At 44.3% G+C, this 24,679-nt stretch overlaps 1 protein-coding gene across 5 annotated transcripts in view; it reads right to left on the bottom strand.

The window, feature by feature from the left end:
* Positions 1 to 10,111, bottom strand: part of SPOP (speckle type BTB/POZ protein) — a 70,151-nt gene extending 60,040 nt beyond the window's left edge. For all 5 annotated transcript variants that reach the window (XM_059907522.1, XM_059907523.1, XM_059907521.1 and 2 more), the window contains exon 1: positions 9,911 to 10,111. The gene's annotated coding sequence lies outside the window, so the exon portion shown is untranslated. The remainder of the gene's footprint in view (positions 1 to 9,910) is intronic.
* Positions 10,112 to 24,679: the final 14,568 nt, after the last annotated feature.

Raw genomic sequence — 24,679 nt, 5'->3', positions numbered from 1 at the left:
TTAGTTGCTCTGTGGCATGTGGGATCTTCCCGGCCCAGGGCTCGAACCCGTGTCCCCTGCATTGGCAGGCGGATTCTTAACCACTGCACCACCAGGGAAGTCCTATATGAGCTATTTTAAATAGGCTTCTTTTCCTTATGATCAAGAAAGCCTTAACACCATAGAACCTCAATGCCGTTACCAAAAGTGTTTCATCTGGTGTCCTTGTATGAGACAACAAATTATAACAAGATTCTCCTCCATCTGAAGACCATATTCCTATATAAAAAAAATATATCGGGCTTCCCTGGTGGTGCAGTGGTTGAGAATCTGCCTGCCAATGCAGGGGACACGGGTTCGAGCCCTGGTCTGGGAAGATCCCACATGCCACGGAGCAACTAGGCCCGTGCGCCACAATTACTGAGCCTGCACGTCTGGAGCCTGTGCTCCACAACAAGAGAGGCCGCGATAATGAGAGGCCCGCGCACCACGATGAAGAGTGGCCCCCACTTGCCGCAACTAGAGAAAGCCCTCGCACAGAAACGAAGACCCAACACAGCCATAAATAAATAAATAAATAAATAAATAAATAAATAAATAAATAAATAAATAAATAAAGATTAAAAAAAAATCACTCCAACAAAACTAAAAATTGAATGGAAATTATCGGCTCATTCAGAATAAGAGACAAACTTAATGACCAGCTGCTAGATAAGGGAGGTTTGATTTTTTTCTCTCTTTTGGAGAAGGCCATTATATATCATGTCAATACAATTTAGACAGCAAATGGCTTCAATGAAATACACCAATCTGACAGGGTTTTTCAGAGAGGCTGATGAACAGAAAAAGAACAAGGTAGTGAGACCTGCCCTACCAGATATGAACAACTATTATAAAGCTATGATAATTAAGGCAGTGTAGTACCAGCACAAGATATGCAAACAGACCAATGGTACAGAATACAGAGAACACAGACACAAATCCTCATATATTCGGAAACACGTAGGTGGTATTTAAAGTTGTAGGGGGCAAACATGACTATTCAATAAATGATGGTGGCGTATCAGGTTATCCTATGGAAAGAAAATTAAATCCCTACTTTGGGTTATCCTTATGAAAATAATTAGGTCCCTACTTAACACCAAGCATCGAAATAAATTCTAGGTGGATTAGAAACCTAAATGTGAAAAACATAACTTTAAACCTTGTAGAAGAAAGTACAGGATGTAACTATTACCTCACAAGAAACACACACCATAAAAAAAAAAAATCCTACTTTAAAGTTTAAACTTAGTTTCAATAAAAGATAAAGTTAAAAAACAAAATATACCCATTATGGATGGCTATTATTTTTTTCAAAAAGCAGAAAATAACAAGTGTTGCCAAGGATGTAGAGAAACTGGAACCCTTGTGCACTACTGGTAAGAATGCAAGATGGTGCAGCCATTACATTAAACTGTATGGAGGTTCCTTAAAAAAAGTAAAAATAGAATTAACATATAATTCAGCAATTCCACTTCTGGGTATATACCCAAAAGAATTGAAATCAGGGTCTCAAAGAGATATTTGCCTGCCTATGTTCAGAGCAGCATTATTCACAACAGCAAAAGGTGGTAGCAACCCAAGTGTCCATTGGTGGATGAATGGATAAACAAAATGTAATTACACACATACAAAGAAGTATTACTCAGCCTTGGAAAGCAAGGAAATTCTGACACATGCTAAAATATGGATGAACCTCATGGACATCATGCGAAGTGAAATAAGCCAGATACAAAACGACAAATACTGCATGATTCCGCTCATATGAAGTATCTAAAGTAGTCAAAATCATAGAAACAGAAAGTAGTACCTGTTTCTAAATACCAAGAAAAGGATTATGTAAATCTCAAATTAAGGAGATGAATGATTACATATACATCTTTTTTTTTCTTACAAATAAATAGACAGATTGAAAGGAGGAATTAGAGGTCTTCAGAGAACTACTGCAAGCCCTTCTTTGATGTAGCTGGTGCCACAGCCTGAAGATTTATGCCAACAGCTTCTTAGAAAGCAACAGTCAAGAATAAAGGTCTCTGGGACTTCCCTGGTGGTCCAGTGGTTAAGTCTCTGCGCTTCCACCGCAGGGGGTGTGGGTTTGATCCCTGGTCAGGGAACTAAGATCCCGCATGCCGTGCGGCGTGGCCAAAAAATAAAAAACTTTTTTAAAAGAGTTGTTCGGACTTCCCTGGTGGCGCAGTGGTTAAGAATCCGCCTGCCAACGCGGGGGACACAGGTTCGAGCCCTGACCTGGGAAGATCCCACATGCCGCGGAGCAGCTAAGCCCGTGCGCCACAACTACTGAGCCTGCGCTCTAAAGCCCACGAGCCACAAGTGCTGAGCCCACATGCCACAACTACTGAAGCCCGTACATCTACAGCCCGTGCTCTGCAGCAAGAGAAGACACTGCAATGAGAAGCCTGTACGCTGCAACGAAGAGTAGCCCCCGCTCGCCACAACTAGAGAAAGCCCGTGCACAGCAACGAAGACCCAATGCAGCCAAAAATAATAAATAAATAAAATAAATTTTTTTTTAAAGTGTTTAAAAAAAAAGAAGAAGAATAAAGGTCTTCACAGTCAAGCAACAGTTACTGTCCGAATGTAAAATTCCCATTCTGTGGTCTGCATCCAGCTCTCCGAAAGCAGCATGACCAACTTTGCCACACAGAGCAACTAAACAACTCCTGCCAATTCTATTAAAACATGACCATAGTTGTAAGAATGAAGGCCCAAGTGTTTCCTAAAGAGGCTAAACTTCAGAATCTTTTTTCCTATAATGGGAGTTTGTCAAAAACAAAAGTAAAAGAAGCTACTGGATCTTAGTAGCAAATGTATCACCATAGTCTTTCAGAGTGATTCACCATGACTGAAAACAAACACAAGAAACAGGTGTGCTTCCCTGAATACACAACCAGAATTTAATATGGAGGCAGTATTGTTATGAAAGTAGGTTAAGAATAACCTTATAAAATCTGAAAGTAAATAAGACAAGATGGTAAAAAGAAAAATGAATTTCAGATAAATATCAGAATACTGTTATTGTCAGGCTTTGAGTAACCTGAAATCAGTAAGTTACTCAAAATACCACTGTAACGGTAAGAATCTTATAAATCATTTTCTGCTAAGGCAGGAATTAGTTTAGCCCCTAAAACAGTTTTAGAATGTAGTTCCACTGTATCTTTCATTTATATTAACCTTCATTAGTGTGATGGATTTTCAGAAAACACTGTGGATGCATCAACATTTCTGAGTCCATAGTACACGATAAAAATCCACAGGATCCAGCACTGTTCCACACCCTGTGTTAAGACAGCTAGATATCAGAGTTCATGGCCTATCTGAAAATTTTCCCTAATTAAGAAAAATTTGTCTCTTTTTTATGATGAAATCTAGTGATAATGAAAAAAACATGCTATTACAGCATAATCTTACGTAACAGTCCAACTGTGTTGGAGAAATGTGTGTAATTGAGGAAAAGGGAGGAAAGACAAACACATACTTGTACATATATACATATACATACAAAGATTTATAACAATCAAAACCCCATATCCCCAAGATACTATATACAAATTATCAGTTTCTAAATTTCATCCTGTGTACCTTTCTATCTCAGAAAAAAAGCAAGGTTGCTCATGAGAGAAGAAACTACCCAGTCTCCTCTATAGCTAACCTTATATTAACGATGTGGGGGTGGGAAGCAATGTTCTCTTCAGAGATACTACCTGTCTTCACAAAGACTATTCAAGATAAGAAATCTGTGAGGTCTCAGATTCAGAATCCAGCAATGCCAGCGGCACAGAAGTGAGTCAAACACTAGGTGCACTGTGTTAAAAGAAAGGCACCTTTAGTTTTTAGAATTTGGTGCCAGAAACTCCCTAGGGAGATGAACAACATAATTTATTAAAAGGGAAGAAAATGTAATTAATGTATATATAAATGTACGGAGGTGAGGTGAGGGGACATTTGAGACAAGAAAAATACAAAGTGATCCAGGGACTTCTTTTACTAGAAGCACTCATACACCAAGCTTAAGGGTTCCCATAGGTCAAATATGGGACATTTTGAGTATCAAAAAAAGGTTATAATTATTGGTAAAACATAGACTAAATTAAAATCCACGAGTTTATAATGATACTAAAACCAAGAGAGCAAGAAAAAGAAACAATTCATTTGCTATCATTAAAGGTATACCAACTCCTTACTCAGAAAATTGCTAAAGGGAAAATTAAGAATTTACCTGAACTTTTGGGAAGAAATTATAATTTATTCCTAACTGATGAGGGAAATCTTTACAGAAGATGGAAGGCAAAGGAATGGCAGAATTAGAAAATTATCATTTCGTAATAACCAAAGAAATAACTGATTCAGGCAAGGATCGTCATCAGAAGGTGAAAGGTTGCTGGAGAAGTAAAATAGTATCATGCCAAAGTGTCACCACTCTACAGATTACGTGCTAATTACAAAGGGGAAAAAAGTCTTTACAGTGAAGAGACCTGGTATTTATGATCTTGAACAAACAAATTCATCACCATTAACAGTCAGACATTATGACATGATGTCTCTCTTACTGTGATGTGATACGAGGTACACAGCATCACCTATGAAGTATTATTACCAAAAATGTTTAACCTGAATCTAACCAAGACTTCACTGCCAGTTTGTAGGAAATACAGGGATAAAGGAGCAAATTAAATGAAACTGTGAGGAAAACACTCAGAAAATTCCAGAAGTGATATGTTATACAAGACAGATGGCCTGGTCTCTTCAAAAAGGCAATACTGCACGGCTCCTAAATAAAGGGTTCTAGATTGAGAAAGAGACTAAAGAGGGGACTTCCCTGGCGGTCCAGTGGTTAAGACCTCACCTTCCAATGCAGGGGGTGCGGGTTCGATCCCTGGTCGGGGAGCTAAGATCCCACATGTCTCGTGACCAAAAAACCAAAACATACAAAAAACCCAGAAGCGGGCTTCCCTGGTGGCGCAGTGGTTAAGAATCCGTCTGCCAATGCAGAGGACACGGGTTCGAGTCCTGGTCCAGGAAGATCCCACATGCTGTGGAGCAACTCAGCCCGTGTGCCACAACTACTGAGCCTGCACTCTAGAGCCCATGCTCTGCAACAAGAGAAGCCACAACAGTGAAAAGCCCGCACACCACAACAAAGAGTGCCCCCGGCTTGCCTCAACTAGAGAAAGCCCACGAGTAGCAACGAAGACCCAACACAGCCAAAAATAAAAACAAATTAATAAATAAATTTATTAAAAAAAAAAAAAACCAGAAGCAATATTGTGACAAATTCAATAAAGACTTAAAAAAAAAAAGAGAGACTAAAGAGACATGTTTGGGGCTTCCCTGGTGGCGCAGTGGTTAAGAATCCGCCTGCCAACGCAGGGGACACGGGTTCGAGCCGTGGTCTGGGAAGATCCCACATGCCGCGGAGCAACTGGGTCCGTGAGCCACAATTACTGAGCCTGCGGGTCTGGAGCCTGTGCTCCGCAACAAGAGAGGCCGCGATAGTGAAGAGGCCCGCGCACCGCGATGAAGAGTGGCCCCCGCCTGCCACAACTAGAGAAAGCCCTCGCACAGAAACGAAGACACAACAGAGCCATAAATTAATTAATTAATTAATTTAAAAAAAATTTTTTTTAAATTTAAAAAAAAAAGAGACATGTTTGGAGAAAAAAATACCAATAGCTAACAAGTGTTGTATTGGAGACAACTGGGAAAATCTGAACATGAACTGAATATTAGATGGTATTAGGAAAGTATTGTTAATTGCCTCAGCTGTGACAATGTAAGAACAATTAACTAAAACAATGTCTTTATTTTAAAAAGATGCATCTACAGTAAAGTATTAAGGTGTCATATCTACAATATAAAGATTTATATATTATATGTAAACACACATGCACATACATAGATAAAGCAAATATAGAAAACATGAAAAATTGTTGAATCTAGGGGATAATTGGTATAAAGGTGATAACGGTACTGTTCTTTCAATTTTTCTGTATGCTTAAAATTTTTCACCTAAGCAGCTGTTAAGGGGGGGGGCCTCAAAATGTACTTCCTCCCAGAAGGCCTTCCAAATGACCTCGCCTCTAAATCTTAATCGCTTCTTTACAAAGTCCTCTCAGCATGGAACACATATTTCTGTTCCTGTTCTGTTTTCTAATTGTTCTCTTATAATTTGATATACTCAGATTTGGTTTTCCAATAAAATTGTAAGCTCCTTCCAGCACAGACATCTTTTAATTCTTTTCTATTTTCTCACAGCTCATAGCGAAGCACGAATTCTGCAATTAGCAGACTTTTTTAAAGTACCAGTAGCGAACCGGTTTTCAAGGCAGAAACAGAGATACAGATGTAGAGAATAAATGTCTGGACACCAAGTGGGGGGGCGGTGGGATGAACTGGGAGATCGAGATTGACATATATACGCTAATATGTATAAAATAGATTAACTAATGAGAACCTGCTGTATAGCACAGGGAACTCCACTTCGCTGTACAGTAGAAACTAACACAACATTGTAAAACAACTATACCCCATTAAAAAAAAAAAAAGTAAATAAAATAAAAATTAAAAAAAAAAAGTACCAGTAGCAGTATTCTGTGCAGGCACTCAGAAAAGCACCTTAACAAACTGGGTTAGCTTTTCAATTCCTCAACAGAATGGCAGTTCACTCGTATAAACAATTTTGAGTCACTGCTATCAAAAAGAGATCATCAAACATCACTTATGGGCTTACAGAATTTCACATAGAGAAACTAGCAGCAAGAGTTAAAGGGAGAAATTAGAATATAGGTTCTACATGTCTTCCTAGCATTGTTAATGGATTTCCCGTGTTACCCAGGCATACAACTTCATTCTCATGACATTATTCTTCAGTCCAGCAATGTCTATCACCACCACCCCCATCTGCAAAACAGTGACAGTATTTATCCACAACTCCTGGGTGTAATGAATCTTAACAAGCTACATAATGAACTTTAAAAACTTAGATAAAAGAGTGCACAGACTTTTTTTTTTTCTTTTTTTGGCCGCGCGCGTGGCATGCAGGAACTTAGGTCCCTGACCAGGGATCAAACCCATACCCCCTGCAGTGGAAGCATGGATTCTCAACCACTGGGCCACCAGGGAAGTCCCCTGCACAAAGATTTTTAAAATTTGATAATACAGTGTTGGTGAGAAAAGAGGCAGACTCGTACACTGCAGGCAGGAATATAAACACAACCTCCATGGAAAGCAGTTTAGCGATATCTAACAACATTAAAAATGCATATATCCTTCCACTAGGAATTTATCCAACAGACACCCATGTACATAAAAAGTACATACAAGGAGTTAATTGTAGCACTGAAAACAACCTAAGTATCCAATAAGAGCTGGCTGAATGACGGTACATCTATACAGTGGAATATCTGCCATCTTTCAAAAAGGGAGAGGTACTCTATGTACTATATGAAATGACAGCCAAGATATACTCAGTAAAAAAAAGGAAAGTGCAGAATAGTGGGTATAGTATCTTATCATTTGCATAAACAACAAATAAAAACAAAATACCAACGAATACATAGTTGTATATGCTTATAAAAGCATTATCTCTCGAAAGGTAAACAAGATACAGGTAACGACAGTTTCCTTTGAGGGGGGTAACTAGAAGGATGAAAGGAGGACAGGAGAAGAAAGATTCTTCCCTCTCTCTGCGTAGCGTTTGAGTTTTGTTTCATATGTATGTATATGTGTTACCCATTTTAAAGAGTTATTTTTTTAAACATGGCTCTGCACCAATTCGAATTATTTAATTAATACTTATCTTAACCTAAAAGCATTTCATGTCTTCATACCATGAAAATTTTACATGAGACTTCAGTAAATTCAACCAGATAAAAACAAAGCATCCTGCAGGACAGAAGCCTATTGAGAAGAGAAATGGACATTTATTACCTCCATAGCTTTACTTCAAGATTTTACCAAACTACCTGATGGAAGTCTGGACATAGCCAACATTAAACATCTCCAAGCACCAAACTAACCACTATGAAGAGCTCTAAAAGGAGAAGTCCCAAAGTACCAAATGGACACCAACCACCCCCAGCCTAAGTGTGAAGCTGTCACAATAACTTACACTCCTCAGTCTTCACACAAGGAAAAAAAAGATGAGTCTCCAGCTCTTTCACAGGACACAAGAAGATATATGCCCCCCAAATTCCTGTGCTTCCTCTGTGTCCTCTCTTGGCTCCAGCTGTAACCATGGCAACAGAAAACAGCACAAAAGACAGCTGAACCACGAGAAGGCCAGAGTTAAATGGGGAAGTGAAAAAAATATATATATACTTTAAGGCCGAAGAACATAAGGTCCTGGAGTTAAGAATGGCAGCAAAAAAAAAAAAAAAAAAAAAAAAAGCCTTGAGAGGCGAATACCAAAGAAAGAACACAAAGGAAAGAGAAGAGAAAATAAGGCTCACTAATAATATGTCCCATTCCTAAGTTATCCAGATAGGAGACAAGGTTGGCAAAGACAACTGAAAAACACAGAAAATGTGCACACACACACACCCAACAATTTAGTTATTCATTTCAATGCTATTCAGCAAACCTTTTGCTTGTAAGAGTTTATTAACTCCTCACTCTGTTCTGATGGCAGAGGTAAGAAGCAGCAAGTATCCAAAGCAGCGGCAACACAGGAAGGAGCAAATTAAGGGACCACGTATAATCTGCCAACGGAAAACCCAGGTTCTAGAACACTGAAATATTACTGTACCTTAAAGTTAACTTTTAAAAATTGCTCTTTGTTATTTGCAAATGTGAAAGAAACACCACTCTTGTTACTTAAAATTAAAACTTCCACTGGGTAATTTATTGTCCACCAGTAGTTTCAGATTGCTTGTGTTTTCATGTGCTGTTCACAGCATCAATAATGTACAGCTAAAACGAAAGCGCTAAGGAAGATCTTCTACCAAAAAAGAGGCAAATAGGTCACACAAAGTAGGAGGGCTGGAGATGAGAGAACCCTGACGTCTTGATTTACAATTACTACTCTAAGCCTTATACCCTTCGCTCTTTATCTAGTTCTGTGAGAATAATAAATAATTTTACTAAACGAAAACTCCCCTTACTTTCTTTTTTATGACCCTAGTCCTCCTTAGAAAAGCTACCAAAATCCCCTGCCAGAATAATTGAATGGGTTGGGGCACCTACTCCTAAATTTAGGGGAAGTTTGCATTAAAGATACAACATGACAATGGGAGTATCCGAGGAAAGAAAAATAATACTAAAACTAGAAGTTGCAGTGACAGTTTCAAAAGAAGTGTCAGCGTGGGGCATGTTGGCTCTGGGAGGCGTTTGTAGCCTGGGAGTCTCTAGGACAACACAAGATGCGAACGGTGCTTTGTCATAAACTCCCTCAAATAATTTAAATTCTCCCTTCTGGATAAAAGCAACAAGCTCACTATCTGGCACCAAGTCTAGCCCACTGCCCGGGAAGAAGGCAGGCGCGTGGTCAAGGGTCTCTTTATCCCGCAGGTCGCTGCAACACAGCGATGCGCATGCGCCCCGAGGGCAGCGAACAAGCACCCCGGGCTCGTTCACACTCGCGCATGCGCAGTCACCCATCTCGCCGCAGGCGACAGCTCACTATTTGGCAAGGGGGATGGGGCTGGGAAAATTATGGGGGGGCCGAAGGCGGGGGCGCGTTTACGGTTGATTAGGCTCTGGCATTCGCGGGCCACGTAACCCGGCATGTGGGAAATGGGGCAGAGAAGAGTTATGTGCGGCGGGGGGGGGTGGGGGGGCGGGAGTGGGGGGGGGTCAGTCACCCCTTAAGGGAGACGCCCCCCCCACTCCGACAGGACAACCCTCTTCCTCGACTCTCCTCCCCCCCACTCACCTGAGAGCGGCGGCGACAGCTGCTGGTCCCCGTCCCCCTGCACTCGCCTCATACTGTCCGCAACATCCGGGACCTGCGGAACCGCCGATACACAAATACACACACACTCGGAGCGCGCGCGCGCGCGCACACACACACACACACACACCCCGAAACACACCAGCCGGGGCGTCAATGGCGTCAGCACGTCGACGCAGCGAGCGCGTACCCGCCGGGCCCCACCCCGCGCGGCCTCCGCCCCCTCTACTCCCCTCCCCTCCCCTCCCCTCTCTGGGTTCTCATGCCCCTCCTCCCTCTGCTTCAAGGCTCCGCCTACCTCCCCTAGTGCGCATGCGTCCCGGTTCTCACCAGTGCCCGAGGATTTGCGGGGAAGGAGGGGCCTGAGAAGAAAGAGGCGGGAACTCGGAGGGGGTCGCGTGTAGGGCGCGGCAGGCTTCGCAGAGGTGCGAGGACCAAATAGAGTGGGAGTGGGGTGGCCGTAACAACAAAGGCATTTAACAACAGCAACTTATACTTGCAAGCAGGGTGTGGATCACTAACGACTTTACCTCATTTTTTTCTAACCAACTGTCAGTAAAATATTTTTTAGACTTTATGATGATGTTAGAGACTCTTTTAAGTAACATAAAACTGAGCATTTGGAAACAGAAAGGAGAAGGACCGTTCTTTTGAGGGAAGGCAGGCATATAGGTGGCTTAACTGAAAGGAAACTGATTCAGTGACAATTTATTGTCTTGGACACCTGGGTCCCCAGCTGGTCTTACATCCTAGCTCCCCAAGGGCTATCGTTGATTCCTGAGTTGAGTAAAAGAAAAAAGTATCAGGGATTTCCCTGGTGGGCCAGTGGTTAGGACTCCACGCTTCCACTGCAAGGGGCATGGGTTCAATCCCTGGTCGGGGAACTAAGATCCCACATGCCGTGCAGTGCGGCCAAAAAAAAAGAAAGTCTCAGAGCATCTTGGCCCTGGGAGAAAAAAGTCATCTCCACGTTATTACGTAAGAGTAATAATGTCAGTAATGGGATATTTGTTATTGTTACAATGCTTTCCTTTAGCTTCAACTTTAAAAAATTATTCTTACTGAATCAAGACAAATAATCTGGAACAGGCGTTGTCTCTTTTCCATACTGAGATTGTATCATTACGTAGACACGCACACAAATGCACGAGAAGGCATTGTATCCAAAAGAGCAACCAGATGAATCTATGGGTGGTGGGGTGACAAAGTGTGGGCCCTGCCTTGGGGATAGCTACCGGAAGCTCTGCTTCTGTGGGACTGTCTCCTGCCACATGCATCCTGGCTCCAGGTGGCTGGTGAGTCTGTTCAGCAGGGAAAGCTGGGAGCCCATGAGCAAAGCCACAGGGGAGGCTGTGACAGTGCCAGGCTGCCTTCCACTTTCAAATACGCAAGCACACCCTAAATTCCACAGCTTAAAATGTCCTAGGAATGACGGACAAAACACTCTAAACTCCTTAAGCTTGCTCAACCCATATTTCAGCCAAAATGATCAAGAAATGGAGATCCTAAATTCAACAATGATGTGGTTACTGTGCCTGCCCCACTTAAAACAAGAAGCACTTTCGTCACCTATTAGGCTGGTGCCTGAAACTTTCCAATTAGATTCCACTCATCATCATCAACAAATATTTCATTCTGTTAGCTGAAGCCAGCGAGGTTTTTGGTCCTTGGGAAGCATCAGAGTGCCCCACAGGCAACCCAGTAACCAGTTACAAGTAACTGATTCCTAGTGTCACTGAAACTGTTCAGTTCCTGTTCTTTTGACTTCAGATTTCACGGGATGACAGGGAAGAAAGAAAAGGGGTACTGCTTGGAGGGAGGAGCATGGAGGTGGGAAGGGGTGCAGAAGGAGGAAACTGGAGGCACGGACAACATACTTTAGCTACCTTACAATTGGGGCTAATCATTACAGTTTAGTCAGATTCTGCCTGGGACCTGGGAAGTGACTCCTCAGAGCTGGTGAGTCTGCGCCAGCAGCTTGTCCAGGCTGGCCCTGAATCTCCAGAGAGCTAGAAGGACATAAGAGTCCTTTCTCCATCTGTAGCCTGGTGTGATGAGGCTCCCATTCTACTGTGGGGACCATACCGCCCACCTGAGATGTGATCCCACCAGCCTCTGTACAAAGGACTTTGATTTGGCGTGGATCTGATTAAACGACTGTAGATGTCCTTGGAAGCACTGTGTGGAAGAATTTTAAACAGCTTCTCCTTTTTAATATGCACTTCCTCTTCAGTTTTAATTATTTTGTTCCTACATTTTCCCTTTCAATTTACTAAAATCTAGAAATGTAATTAGAGCAGAGGCTGGGCTCAGAGAAAGCTGCCAGGATTTCTACAGCATGATTAAATACACTAGGCATCCCTTTAGTGTGGGGCTGAAAAATAGGATTCTCATTATTATCTTTCCTTATCCAGGAAAGAATCAGTACCATGTACAGATACGGATTTATCGAAAACGCAGCACTAATTAAAAACTCACCCAGCCTCTTGATGAGGTCTGGGGGGGAAAGTGCAGTTATTTAATTATTTCCTCCATTTACTGTTTTGTTGTTGTAACCACAACAAGCAAGAAACCCCATCTTCTCTCCCCTCAGGAGGGACTTAATGAGGCTTTTATCTATGCAACAACAATCAAGCTTACAATGGCACCAATTCAACTCACTGCTCTTTGTCACGGTAGGAAACATACAGAACTTGTTTTCTTAATCCAAAGCACAAATGACAAAGTGTTCTTTGGCCATCATGAGCCAGGTCTGGGCAAGGAATCTGTCCCAAAGACCCCTAGACGTCTGGTATTTATTCTGCCAATGAGGATCTTCAGCTCCATTTTACAGTCCAATAAGCAAAGGCATGGTTTCCCCTGAAGGTGGTGTAGGGGAGGTAGAGGCAGGCAGGAATGAATAGAAGATGAGTGCCTGGATAGGAGGTGGAAATTCAGGAAGGACGATCCTTAGTAGGGGCATGGTCCTGTCTAAAGTGACAGATGACACCCCCTGGGGTACAGATGTAAGACCACACTCAAGGAAGCATACCAACAAGAACACACTGATGAGGTTGTGCTAGGGCTGTGATGGGGTTAGTAGAAAACTGGCAGCGATTAAACATTTATTGATTGATTAAATTTCATAGTGAAGCAGCTGTGGCTTAATGAATGAGCTCCAGCCGCCTCGGAGACTCAAGTTCAAACCCAGCACTATCGCTTTCTATATATAAACTTGGACCAACCTCGCTGAGCCTGTTTTTCCATATGAACAATGGAGAAAATAATGCTCACCATATCATAATGTTGTGAGGATTAACTGAAATAATATATGAACATAGCACAGTCCCTCTACACAGAATAGAATAGACCCCACTTATTTACGGATCTGTTACTGAATGTGGATTTGGGGGTAAATGTTCACATGCCTGCTGATCTTCAAGCCTCACTCTAATCAGTGTGCCATCCTTGCTCCTTTCCTTTACGCCCTTCTTTAGAATTCTTCAGGAAGCATGGAATCAAAGAAAGCAGCACGGGCTTCTCGGCCAGAACACTGACACTCGCTAGCCAGGGTCCCTGAACAAGCTCCTTGATCTCAGGGTCTGTTTCCTCACAGATCAGTCAGGTTTCTGGTTGCAAGAACTGCCCCAACGCTGGCTCTATCAGCCCCAACTGGAATTTACTGAAGAACTATCTCTGGCTCCCAGAATTGTCAGGAGCTGAAGAATCGGTCTTGGAAATTCTGCAGAAACCAAGGGCTAGTGGAGGAAAAACAACAACCTTCTTTAGTAGGACCTTCTGGCCAGGAGGTCCAACCGCTGGGCACTGCCACGAAGTGCCACCACCAGACACATGGCTCCTGCTGCTGCCGTTGCAAAAGGACGTTTAATCTTCCTTCCATCTGTGTGCCTCAGGCTGCAAACCCAAAGCCCATGCAGCAGCGCCCTGTTGACTAATCCTAGACCACATCCTGGGCCCTGACCACCATGGGGGAGGGGGGGGAGGGGCGGTGAGGAGGGAAACGAAGAAAGGTCTCGCTGCCATGGTGCCCACGGTGTAACGTTCAGCACTCCTTCTCACTGACGCTGTCCGCAGCAGGGTACTCATCCCAAACAGGAAGGGGGTCAGATGCTGGACCACCAACCCTCCCACCTCATCCTTGAAACAGGGCATTCATCATAGGGTAATAAGCAGCATCAAATGACATGTTTGTTCAAAAGTGCTTGGCATATAAAAGACATTCTGTTACTTTACTTCCCTCTTTTATAAAAGGCTTGGAATGGTGTGCTTATCTGAGGATTTGATCAATGTGCTTATAGATATTGAAGTTCTGAGTTTTTCACCTGGAGAAATGGTTGGGAAAGATCATGTCTGAAGCGTGGAGTATCAAGCAGAGGAGAAGCAGTGGGAAAGAGAAGAGAGGAAATGGCAAGTTTGAGTCCACCTTGTCCTTGACTTTTGTCCTGGACTGGCCACACAGCTCCACCTCCATCTTGTTCATCTTTAAAATGGTTCTAAGAATTACCTAAAGTCATTGTTTCAAAATAAGTTTTAGAGGGTCAATATTTGCTTTCAAGAGAGAATATATTACCAAAAAATGGATTATATTCACTGTTATGAATTATTTTCAGTGGTTTCTTGGCCCTATTCTGAATGGGCTTGATCCACTACCTGTTGGTATTTGCCCTAAAATAACATTTACCTAAATGTAGATAAGTTGTTTAGGAAAAACATTTTTTTTTCTCTGCCTCCACTCAAAGAGAAATTATATCGGATTTTACAATTTTAGATTATCCTTGCCATGGCTCTACTTTATCAAGGTGAATTGATTTCAACTGAAAGTTTATTCTACATTAGAATCATATTTTTAAAAGGGAATTTAATCTAAAATTCAATTATGGAAGGTCTGTGCCCAAATGAACAGTCAAGTAGCACTTACTGAATGCTCCCCAGGTACAGAGCTCTACGGAGGTAACTACAGGAGAAATCAATAGAAATAGAAATAGTGTCCCTATTCACAAAGAGTTTTCAGTTTGGAATTTTTAAATTTCAAAACCGGAAGGGACCATACTGATTCTCCAGCCCAGTGGTTTTTGAACAGTGTTTGACTCTCAAGCTCTGGGCTTCTGAAGATTTGCCTCAGGGGTTCCAAGGAAGAGGGGAGCAGCAAAGGGGGCTGGGGCAGTCCAAGCCAAGCCAGTCTGGTTCTCTGTCCACTCATTCAGGCCAGAAATTGGGCACCATCCTTGAGTCCTCTTCTCCCCTAATACCTTACCTCTAATCCATCAGGAATTCCCATAAATTCTAGTTTCAAAGTATCCCTTGAATCCATCCACTTCTCTCCATCACCCCAGTCCCTTTCAAGTTCTAGCCAACATCCTCCTTTGCCTGAACCACAGCGAGAGGGTCCTAACTGGTCTTCCTAATTCTTTGCTGTCCCTCAATCTATTCTTCACTCAGCAACCAGGGCAATCTAATTAAAACTTAAGTCAGATCATGCTGCACCCCTGCTTAAAAACTTTGAATAGCTTCCCATTGTACCAAGAATAAAACCCAAACTTTGTACCACTGCTTTTTTTTTTTTTTAACTCACATTTAAAATCTGCATCTGTGACTCGTGTGGGAGAGCCTCTTTCTCATTTTTCCATTTTAATTAATTAATTTATTTATTTATTTTTGGCTGTGTTGGGTCTTCGTTTCTGTGCGAGGGCTTTCTCTAGTTGTGGCAAGCGGGGACCACTCTTCATCGCGGTGCGCGGGCCTCTCACTATCGCGGCCTCTCTTGTTGCGGAGCACAGGCTCCAGTTGCGCAGGCTCAGTAGTTGTGGCTCATGGGCCTAGTTGCTCTGCGGCATGTGGGATCTTCCCAGACCAGGGCTCGAACCCGTGTCTCTTGCATTGGCAGGCAGATTCTCAACCACTGCGCCACCAGGGAAGCCCTGTACCACTGCTTTTAAGAGTCTCATATTCAACTATGTCCCCCGTTGCTCTTTTCTTCCCCATCTTCATTTCAGCCACACTGGCCATCTATCAATTCCTAGAGCCCATCAAGCTCTTTCCCGCCATGAGCATTTGTGGTTACTATTCCCCCTACCTTGAACAATTTTCCCCTAAACTCTTCACATTGGCTGGTTCTGCCTCTTATTTCAGGTCTCAGTTTAATTTTCACAGCCTCAGAGAACCTTCTCTGACCACTTGCTTTATCCAAAATAAGGACCTTCTTGGTATCTTGGTACTCTGTTTACTTCCTTTACAACACTAACAATAATTTGTAATTGTCTTGTGTATTTACTTGTTTATTATCAATATCTCCTAATCAATTGTTGGCTCCAGCCTGTTTGTTTGTTTTGCTCTCCATAATGTCCCAGCATTCAGCACGGTGCTGACACATGGACAGAAGGTGCTTAGTACATACTGAATGAATGAATGTACCACAGAAAACCCTAGACTTGTCTGGAATGTCCAAGAAGGTTGGAAGCATGAAAGGAAGGTTAGTAGGCAAAGAGCATGGAGAAGGGGAATGAGGAAGGAAAGCAGACCAGGCAGATAAAGATCCTAAGGCCAGAGAGAACATGGAGTTTTTGAGAAACTCAAGGAAAATTAGTGTGGCTGGAGTACACAGAGTAAGTGGGAGGGCTGTGGGGAGTGGGTCAGGAGGGTTAGGAAGAGCCAGCCAGCATGTCTCCCCTATGAGCCAAACCACAGGACTGAGAACAGGGGAGGAGTGAATTCCCCAAAGGAAATTCAGGGCCCTCTTGGCAGAAGGAGGAAATGAATGCTGGGGGCCAGCAGCAGACCACCATTACTCCTGGTTTTTCCTTCTACCTCTCTGGCTACTCCTTCTCAGTCTCCTTTACAGGCTCTTCCTTTGGCCATCCTTTGAATATCAGCTTTCCTTGGATTGTGTTCAGTTCCTCTCCTCTTCACACTGTCCTCTCTTGCCTTGAGATGGCTCCTTTATTCTCACTGCTCTACTGCCATTCATCTGCTAAAGAATATTCCAAATCTATCTTGAGCCAGGTCTTTCTCTTGAGCGCCACTTCCATATCCAACTATCCACCTGATATCTTCAGTTGGATGGACCATAGGCACCTAACATTCAGCAGATGTAAAACCTGATTCTCCTCCAGTGCTCTCTTGTCTCACCAAGTAGCTCAAGCCTGGGAACAGGAAAGTATCCTTGACTCCTCAATCCCACTTCTAATTCAACACCAAGTTCTGACGATTCCATGCTTTAGTTATCTCCCAGTTCTGCCTACTTCCTTCTGTCTTCACTGACACCTCCCCAGTCCTTTCTGGGATTGCAGCAGCCTCCTTTCCTGGGCTCCCAACCTCTGGTCTTCACCCTTCCAGTTCATGTCTGCTCTGCAGCCCGAGTGAGATTTCTAAAAAGTCAATCTGATGGAGTCACTTCTTTGCATTCCACCCTTCACTGCCCTCAATATAAAAACCATACTCCTTAATAGAGGTGAAAGGCTCTTTACCAGTGACCTATGCCTTAGTCTCCAGGTGGTCTCTTATGCTTCCCACCGCACCTAGCAATAAGGTTTCCTGTCATACAAAGAACTACTTTCAATTCCCTGAGTAAACCAAGTTCTCTCTTTTTGCACATACTGTTATCTCTTCCCAGAACAGTCTTCTCCGCAGCTTTCCCTGCCCCTACCCTCACCTTCTCCTGGTTAATTCTCTGCTGATTCTCCAGCTTCAATTCATCCATCTGTTCCTCCAGGAAGCTGTGCATGTCCCCTAGCCCTGAGCTAGGTCTTCCCATATTTCTCCTCTCACTGCAACCCCTGTATCGTGGTTGCCTGATTCCCTCTCTGTCCCTCACTAGATGGCAAGCTCTTTGGGGGTAGGGATTTCCCCTTTTTCTTCTCTCTCTCTCTCTCTCTATTGTGTTTACAGCACAGGGAAGCATTCCTAGCATGTAATAGGTATTCAGATAAATGCTTGTGTGATGAATAAATGAATTAACTAGTGAAACAAACATTCCTTTCAGGAACTTGGATCCTGTCGTTTCAGGCACAGAAGCCTCCAGGAGCTTCCTCCTCCTGCATCCTCTGTTTGGCCACAGGCTGGTCGGCAGCCTGTGAGAACCCTGAACATCTGCTTGAGAGGCTCCTTGACTCACCGCATCCACTGGGAGCCCAGTCTTCCCTTAAAAGGCCACCTTATCGGAAAGTGCCAGTGATGGCATTTATGAGCTCTATTTTTATCTATGTTGGAAAAGTCTCAAAGTTAATTCCCAAGCCAACGACATTAAACTCAGGAACGTGGATGAGCAAGAAAGCATCTACGTGATGTCTTTGAGTCACAGCTTTGTTTTCTGTGGCAAGACTTCCAGTCCTCCCGGTCACTGGGCCCTTGTTTTTCTGGACTGGCTGACTCTAAAAAGCTTTTGATCCCCCATTCGTTAGAACTAGATCCTGCAGCCCTTGATGGTCTAGGAAATGGTGTCCTCTTCCTTCAGGTTTGCTTAACTCTGCTGGGGCCTTCAGAGAAGAACACAGACTAGATTGCCAGACACCTCCCGGTTTATTCAAACCAGCTTTCTACCCCCATTCCCAAATGGGAATGAATCGTGGGTGATAGCATTGCTAGCAGCAGGAAGGAAGGAGGCGCGTGGCCAGAGGAGAGGGCTCCCGATGAGCTTGGCCAGAGAGATAATTGGACAGAAGCTACAGAAATGAGAAGAGTAACCCAGCAGAGCTGGCAAGCAAGTCGAGGGCCTGTGCCAGGGAAAGGATTCGCTGTCAGAACTGGGGGAGATTGAGAGAGAGAGAGAAGGGAGGAGTATGGAGAGAGGAAAATGACATGAAGGACTGAAGGAGGAAGGCAGCAGGAGGGAAACAGGGAGCAGCAGAGATGGGAGGAACCATAGCTAATTTGTAAAGTGAAGAGGAGGGAGGGAGCACACATTTCCCTTTAATCCAAGGGGGGTCCTTTGGGGAAAGGGGATGTTGGAGAGTCAGGTGGAGGCCCCAGAGAGATGGTCAGTCACACCCCCCACGGCAGATTAGAAATGAGACAAGGAATGTTCTCACTCCCAGATTCAAGGTACTAAATTGGCCACCATCCCTGCCTCTGGAAATTTAGGAAAGATAGTTTTTGTCAAAGGATGCTGGAACTCGGAGGACTCGAGCCACTATTTGAGTCTCCTCCCCTTTCCCTTAGCAAAAGCCTAAACAATTCAGGGTCCATGCCCCACTGTCTTGCATCCTGATCTCCCCTTCCCAGCAGCACCCACACAGCCCAGGATCACAGCCCCCTGTGCGTCTCTGCCCCTGCTGGCTACTCTGGGCCGGGGACCAGCCTGAGAGCTTGGAGTCTGGGCTGAGTCAGCACTGCCTGTGGGAGAGATTGCTTCCTGGAAAGTCTTGCTTCAAAGCTTCTGGCTGGCCAAGCGCTGGTAGGGAGCAAGAGGCACACTGGAGGCTGGACGACGCATCTTTGGCTTTCAAGATACCTCTCACCAGAGAGAGAATCACGCGACAGAAATTTCCATAATCCCGCTTAAAGGGTGACTCCAATGTACTTCAGGCTGCCCCTCCACCCTCCACCCTCCACCCTCTCTGCTTCGGAAAATCACGTTTTTCAGGTCTCACAAGAGATTTCAGGGCCAAGATGGAAGTTCTGATTCCTGCTTGATCTGGTTACTTCTCCTGTAAATCAGACAAAATATATTTTCTGAGCCTCAGATATCTATTTTCTGAAGATATGTCCTTATTCATTGGGGCAGCAAGAATGCTCCCTTGTGTGGGCACAAGGCAGAACCCTCTCTTGATAAAAAGGACAGCATACCATTAGCAGAATCAGCAGACTGCTCCAGGGGTCGAGCCCCCGCTCTGTCTCTGGGGGCTGTGATGGGGAGTCTGAGCCATCCTCACCCTTCTCTTCAACTTGGGAGTTTTGATCTCCCCAATGCAGGGTGAAGGGTCATTTTGATGGTCTCACTTTGGACAAGTGAGAAGAGAGAGCATTTACTTTGACCCCCACAACTGCTTGCTATGCAGCGGGCACTCTAGCGGGTAGGCAGTGGGTGGCAGCAGCTGCCAGACGCCTTCCCCTGAGGATGTATCAGTTGGTGCCAAAAGCCTCTATAAGCGCTTTCTGATCCCTGTGCCAGCGACTACGGGTCCTGGAAGGAAGCCAGGAGTCCACCCTGAGCCCTGCATTCTTCTCCTCCCCCTCATCCGCCGAGAATGAGGTGGGATGGCTTGGGAGCTCACTGAGAAAGGAGCCGATAGTTCTTAGACACATTTTCCAGCTGTCACACCTGCTAACGTGGGAACTCACACTCATGAACACATGCACACTCAGCAATAAATTGTTTCAGGCTTTCTTGTTCCATCCATCCCATGCCCAAAGCAGTGGGAATAAGAACTTCCATCAACAAACTGTTGTACCCAGTTTGCCTCATTCTCCCTCCCTTCTTTCCACCCTTCCACAAACATTTATTGATGTCTGACTGGCACCTACCCTGTGCCAGTCACTGTTAGGGGCTAAAGACACACAGACACAGTCTTGGGGGAGAAAATATATGTAAATACTAATCAGACACAAGACAGTGATATAGTGTTGCAATATGAGAGGTGGCAAACCGGTGGCCATAGGCCAAATCTGACTTGTAGACACGTTTAGTTTAGCTGGCAAGGAATTCAAAAAATTGTCAGAGTTCACATAAAAATCAATATTTCCATCCGTTTTTGAAATAACAGATCTGGCAATAATCTGGAGGAGGTAAAACACCACTGTCCCCTTTAGCTGGGATGTGCTCTCAGTGTCATAGGCCACATACCCACCCCCCACCTCACCCACTTCCCTGTTGAGTTAAACTGGTTCTTTTCGTTCATCCACGTTCGCTACCACCATCGTGCACGTGTTAGAATTTGGGACCCTTAGAATGAAAAGCCATCAGAAGACCCAAAGGAGGGAACCATCAGCTCTGCTCAAGGGAGTCAGATCAGTTATCCCTTGAACTAAGTCTAAGTACTTTGTTGATTTGATGACTTGTACACTGTTTCTCCCCTGCCCCCATCGTCAGATGCATAAGGGAAAGGCTCCAGTCGGTTCCCTCCTCCAAGTATCTCCAGCCCACAGCAGAGTGCCTGGTACAGGGCCGATCTCAATGCACACTTGTGAAATGTGTTGAATGAATGGAGTCGCTAGAAGCATCAGGTGGAAAAGGGAATTCCAAGCAAAGGGAACTGTGGGTGCAAAAGCGTGACAGTGAATAGTATAGTGGGAAGCTGCAAATAGTTGGTGGTGAATAGGGGTGGGGGTCGGGTGCCGGAAGTGTGAGGAGGGTGGGATGAGGTAGGGTGGAAGCAGCAGGAGTTGAAGCCAGGAAAAGACTCCCATGGGATCCCGAAGGGCTTTTTAGAGTGTATTAGGAAGGTAACCACGGAATCTTGGAAGTGATTTAAGGAGTGAAGTGACAGGATCAGATTCTTGTTTCACACAGATGACTCTGGCAGGGTGGTGGGGTGGGGAGAAATGGGAAGCTACAGAGGGAAGACAGAAGCAGCAAATAGAAACTTCAACTCAATATTCCCCTTTCTGAGGCCCTTGAAATGCCACTGGGGATCTATTTTAAGAAAATGGTGCCCCCTGCTGACTAGGTCTGGGCTTGCATCTCCCCCTGGCCAAGAGGGAAATTACAAAACGTTTGGCCCTGAACAAAAAGTACCTGGAAGCCCTGGGCACAGAATTGCAAGTGGTGATACATCTGAGAGTGCCTTCCTTTCCTAGAAAAAGAGGGGCCCATGAGAACGGGTGACAATGACTAATGCCACAAACTGTGTTGCCCGATAAATACAGAACACCAGCTAAATCTGAATTTCAGATAAACAAGACACAATTGTTTGGTATAAATATGTCTCAAATATTGCATGGGACATACTTATACTCAACAAGTATGTGCTGTTTATCTGGAACTCAAATTTAGCTGGGCATCTTGTATTTTTATTTGCTAAACCTGACAACCTTAGATAAAGTGTGTTGGAGGGGCCAGGAGAAAACTAGAAATGAAATCGGATGCGTTACCTTCCTTGGGTTTCTCTGCAAACTCAATCTCACCCCTCCATCTAAACAGAGCTGGAGATGATGCTTTCTCATATTTTGCAGTGTTGCCCAGTTATACAATAACTCTATTTGGGAAATCAGTTTCCATTAAATGAGCCCATGATTACAGTGGACCCTGTGTATGGACCCCTAAGAGAATCTAAAGAGAGCTGTGGACCCTTTTCACAGCAAAACCAACCTACTAGCTTGACATATGTGTGAGCACCTGTGTTACACACACATTTTTACATTAACATTTCAGGGAGTTCTCAGCCTTCGTGTAAGAGTGACGTTCCCTCTAGGGCTATGGTCTGAATGTGGCAGTTCCAGGGTCCTGAGTAGGAAGAAATGGTGTCTAGTCAGCCCCTAAGCTGAAACATGATGCTTCTGCTAGCTCTGGCCACCCACACACCATGACAAAACACAGAAGTGGGCAGGAAGAAATATTCTGTCCCCTCCCTCGGAGGATGCCTTGAACCTCTTCCCTCTTCCACCTCTCCCAGAAATAACAACGAGTCGGGCATATCTGGACAGAAAACCCACCAGCCCTTGTAGACTTGCGCCTCAGCCGAGTGGAAGGCACCGGATGAAATCGCTCCCCGTTCCAAGACCCTCTTTGTTCTCCTTTCCAGCCTTCTTGCCATGGCAGGCATAGCACCCTGGTCCCCAGTCTGAGGACTGTGCCTGTCAGGAATTAGCTTTCACCAGTAGGGGGAGGTTCTTCCAGGATAAATTCTGGGTGCTCTGAGCTGGGTGATGAAAGCCTCGGCCTGAACATCCTGGGAGCAGACCTTGGAGCAGAGGTGCCGAGTCTGTCTCCCTCCCGCAGCCCTTAGAGGAAAGCCTTCTGGCCCCACAGCCTGCTCTCCTCTTGACCCTGCAGAGGGAAGGCAGAAGGTCAGGCAGATGTTGTTTTAGACTCTCTCAGAATGTTCGAAATGATGTAAAACCTCATTGCATGTTGCTTCCATCTTTGTCAGCATGCTTATGCGACATTCAGCTTCAGGAGACTGAATCATGGAATACAAGCCCCAAATTGACCAAGGTGTTTCAAGCCAACAATCATAGTGATATGCTTACAATGTATTACCATAGGATGACATTTTATGTTGAACATTTTCTGCAATTAATCAATTTTTCTTATTACCTATATAGTGATATGATTTCCAGCTATCATTTCTTTGGAAGAAGGATTCTTTATTCTGAGGTGGATAGCCTTTCCTAAAATTTTTGGACTTAAAGTGTCCTTTTGTAAGCCATAATGATATTAGATTTTTTTTTTTTAAGTCCTTACTTGAAAATATAAAAAGCCAGCATACTTATATCAGCCCCCCAAATTATTTGAAAATTCTACTGGATCAGGAAATCCAAACAGCTGGAAACCACTGGCTCAGGCTTAGCTTGCTGACCTCTGACATGTGCTAAGCGGAGGCTCACTCTGGGCCCTGCCCTGCCACGGAGTCGCGTGACCTTCAGCCGATGCACCTTGGTGGACTTTGGGCTCCCTATTCCGAATATGGGGAGACTTGTTTTTGGCCTAAGCTCTCCCCAGGAGTGTTCTAAGGATAAAATGCCATGAACTAAAAGAGCTTTGGGAAAGGAGGAGCTCAATAAATACGAGATTGCTGTTCCTAAAGACAGCTGGTGTGTTTTCAGTGGGAAGGGCTGAATGATCCCGCAGAGACCCAGGACAATTTCTCTGCCAGGACATCTGGGGAGAGTGACCGGCACCACTCAGAAAGTGTGCAAACTGTTCCACCGACAAGTGGGACCAGATGGCAGAGGCAATGGGCCTCCTGAGGAGGTTGGCTTCTCCCCCCTCCAAGGGCATAGGTCCAAGATGCAACTAGAACTCGGGGAACCTTGAGTTCTAGTTAATCTCTCTGGGACATACCCAGGGACCTACTGCAAGTTGCCCCCTTCCCTAACTTGTTTTTCCATTTATAAAAGGTGCAGATGCCTGCTCAGTCCTCTTCACAGGGGTGTTACAGGGCTGTGAGAAAACACATCACCCAATCCTAAAGAACTCACTTTAGAGATTACCCACAGTGAATGTTTAATTCCTGCCCCTTTAAGTCCTTTGAAAAACAACATATAATTTTTCTTCCTTATATTGATTAATTGCAGAATAGCCTTCCCTATGGTTTTACCCCAAATCACATTTTTGCGTCACTCCCCCTGCCCTAGGCTAAGAGGTGTACAGGAAATGGAAAAACCACTCTACCATGAACCTGAGCACAAACACCTAAGGAAGTAAGCCAGATAGTTTGACCAAAATAGACATTAAGTACAGTACACCCCAAAAGGAAAACACAGTGCTTGGGGAAATGTGTGTGCTGGTGCCCTCCCCTCTACACATCGCTGAGAATTAACTGCAGATGAAAGTCCTTTGATGCTTAGAAACCTGAGACATCAGGCTGCCCAGGGTTAGCAATCAACAATACTTCTGTTTGAACTTGCCTGGTATTTCACGTTTATCGGTACCATTATAACCTAGTAGAGTGTTACCAACGCCGAGTCTGACTTGGCACTCTCAGTTCCTGTGATCCTGTAGGTGAGTACGCCACCCCGAACGAGCTGGCAGCTCACACGACATTTTTAAATATCTTGCAGTTGAGCTGAAATGACGCCTCACTGTAGAGCCGCTCACCTGCTCCTGTGCTCTCACTTGAACTGAGTTGAAGCAGGAGCACGGGGAGAAGTCAAGCA

The sequence above is a fragment of the Balaenoptera ricei genome, chromosome 20 (genome assembly GCF_028023285.1).
Source record: "Balaenoptera ricei isolate mBalRic1 chromosome 20, mBalRic1.hap2, whole genome shotgun sequence".
NCBI classification, from domain to species: domain Eukaryota; kingdom Metazoa; phylum Chordata; class Mammalia; order Artiodactyla; family Balaenopteridae; genus Balaenoptera; species Balaenoptera ricei.
This window is presented reverse-complemented; position numbering and strand designations above follow the sequence as displayed.